This window comes from Austrofundulus limnaeus, unplaced genomic scaffold (genome assembly GCF_001266775.1).
Source record: "Austrofundulus limnaeus strain Quisiro unplaced genomic scaffold, Austrofundulus_limnaeus-1.0 Scaffold361, whole genome shotgun sequence".
Classification (NCBI taxonomy): Eukaryota; Metazoa; Chordata; class Actinopteri; order Cyprinodontiformes; family Rivulidae; genus Austrofundulus; species Austrofundulus limnaeus.
The window spans coordinates 132,221-135,584 of NW_013952763.1; positions in this window are offsets into that span (position 1 = coordinate 132,221).

Here is a 3,364-nt window from a genome sequence, read left to right on the forward strand (position 1 = left end):
CCTCTAGTAATATATTTACTGAGAAAAATGGTGACGTGTTCAATACTTATTTTACCCGCTGTATATATTTAATACAAGCAGAATTAAATAAAGGAAAGACTCAACTAAAGGACACATGTCCCTGCTGTGATTCATTGCTCTAAATGACTGTGTATGAGAAATGTGAGCAAATCCTGGCCCTTAAACAAAACCACCCATTTGACCATGACTGACTAAGATTGGCTGCTGCCAGGTCACAAGTTGGCTGAGATGAGAGAAGCCATCTTTAATAGTTTGCTGTCCAGTCTTTCACAGGCGCTTCAACTCCTCCAGGAGGACCACAAACCTCCTCCTGCACCACAGTCTGCTTCAGCCTGGCTCTTCTACAGCAGCTTAAAAAAAGAAGGAAAGTTTGTTAAAACGGCCCTGAGGTAGATATTTACAACATCAATTTGAGCTGAAAAGTTCAGATATGTAAAAAACAAAAACAGGGAAGTTTGATGAATGATGTTGACTGTAGGTAAGCCAGACAGCTTTTTCTCACCTTTTGATAACATGACTAGTAATAATAATTACACACAGACTGTGAGGTGTGTCATTCAGAACTAATAATTAGAAAAATGGGTGTGGTGACGGAGTTCCTATAAGCTCACATCTTTAGTGGAAMAAAGACAAAAGCTCACAAATATTACAACTTACACCATGCATCACAGTAAAATATACAAATTATGTCACAAAGTATTATCGTACRTGTATCACATTACGAATATCAGTATAGTGTATGAGATTAAAAACACTTATTAACATAATAACTGCTCCATCTTGCTCAAGTGAATAAAAATATTGGTAAAAAAAGATGTGGAACGTTAGAAGGATCAAATCAGAACAAGGAATGGGAACAACACCGCGATTCCACAAACTACCTGTGGTGTTGAAARGAAGTGAGCTTTTGTCTGTACACTGATCATATATTCCCATGGCTTGTCAAAATACTTGTTAAAATAAAATAAATAAAAAAACCTTCATTTTGTCGACAACAACTCTCCCCAAATTAGGTAAAATTCTGATGCTCCAGACTAACTTCAGGAGACCAAGTCAACAGTTCAGWTAATTTCACAGCTGTAGTAAAGATCAGTTAAAACTCAGAGCAGCTGGAAGATTTTGGAAGTCCTCATGTCTCACATTCAGAAAATCATCCCCATTTCATAATATCACCTCCACCGTGTTTCACTGAATGAAGGGAATAGTTTTCCCCTCACTTTCCCTTTAATCTTTTTTCATATAAAACATTTCAATCACAAGTTTTTTGGTACACAAAGTTAATTATTTTTTTACTTTTTTATAATTTCGTAATTTGGTCATGTGTGAAGTTAAACTATTTTTCAGAGTTACGTTTTTTTTTTTCCTGGAAGCTCCTGCTGAAGTTTCCTGGAAGGAAACCCAGCTTCAGTAAAAGTGCCTCAATATAGATAATCTTTTTTATTTTTTCATTTGAAAGTTTTACCATTGTAGTTGTTTTGTTAAAGGTTTATGATTTGACACTGATCTGATTTTGTTTTCAGATTGTTGGTCTTTTGCCCCCTCTTGTGTTTGAATTGGCTCATTCACTTTCTGTATTAATGACTCAGCTGATGTGTTGAAGCGTGACTTAAACTTTCTATTCACGTGTTTTAATAACCCTAAATTATTACATTTACTTTATATTTGTGTTTGATTGACTTTGTGTCTCACTAATTAGTCTGTGCTGTTTCTTTATACCAAACATAAACATCCTGATGCACTGCATTCCAGCAGTGTTTTACTTTCTCTTCCTCAGCCAGAGCACATTTTTTTATTCAAATTAAATTGATGAGAAAACAGTTTTTGCAAATTAAAAATAAATTCAAAAGTTTTTTTGTTCGGAGGATGAAATTATCCCTCCACGTTATTTCAGGTCAGCCTGAAGCTCTTTAATATCTTTTATGATGATTTGTTCAACATCACTAATCTTAACAAACTTTTATTTTAGGATCTTTAATGAATGGCTTTCAGTGCCTGCCGTAGAACGTATTTCATTGGAGGCACATGTTGTTCACTCATTGTGCTTTTGTCTGTCTGTTAGCAAAATATCTCAGGAACCACTGAATGGATTTTAACAAATCCCTCAGAAAGTAATCACTGACAATTGGCCTGCAGCTGATTCCGTTTTTGAGTCAAATCGATTTAAAAACCGAGCTCAGCAAACACAAAATGGTTGTATTTCACTGTTTTGGAAATACTGAGCTGAAATTTAATGTGGTAGTAGATAATGGTGATCTCTTACACTCATTCTGAAGGCTAACAGGTACAGTAAATGCATCAAGCGACAGGCAAAATGTAATTTTTCACATTTCTAATGCCCTCGGAAACTTGCTTTCCCTTTAATGTTATGAAAAAGTGTACTAAACATCATACATTTTATAATCCAAATCAAATTAGGCAGAGATTAGTGATTTTAAAATTATTTTTAAAAAGTGTGCATCAAAATAATTCAGCAAAACTGATTTGCAATTCAGAGGTTCACGCAAATTTTCCATAACAGTGTTGTGTTATGTAACCAAAACAGGAAATGTTTTTATTCTGACAGTCTGCCTTTTTGGAGCAATCTGCTCCGAATAGGTAAATCTACATGTTTGATTCTTAAAACGCCAAGCATTTTTGGAATTTGTTGTAGGCAAAGCTGTTGGACCAAATGACCAACTGGTGTCACCACTCACCTGCTGAAAAAAACTTCAGTTTTAAAATAAAGTGTTTCATTGAGAGGACTCTGCTGTGTTTGGGTCACATTATCGACTGTCTTTCAGTAATCTTGTCCACGACCATCAACAGTATCCTGAAACCTGACAAAGATCCATTCAGTTGGGTTGTGGATGAAGCAACAAATCTTGTTTAGTCACTACTCGCAGTATCAGGACAAGATTCCTACAACCAATGAAAGGACTCATTAGTAAAGTACTTGATCTAGTTTTTCTCAGCCAACAAGTATCTGTAAAAAGGAGGGGGGGAATAAACAAATAAGCTGTAAAAAAAAAACAGTGAGTTTTTCATGGTAAAATCACTTTTTTTATTGAATTCTGATTATTAGGTTGAAACGATTGGAATATATCAAAGCTGAGATTACGCTTGCCTCCACTTATCAAAAATATTTACTTTATTTTAGTTTTCAGTTTTCCTGTTTAAGTTTTATTGCAAGTTTAATCTTCCAACCAATGAAACTTGAAGTTCCTTTAATTGTGTGGGTGGAGAATGGCATCTGGAGCATTTTATTCTGACCTTATGGCAAAAGAAACACTTATGAGGAAGAAGAAAATGAAAATACAGAGAATGACTGGGTGATGTGTGTGTGTGTGTGTGTGTGTGTGTGTGT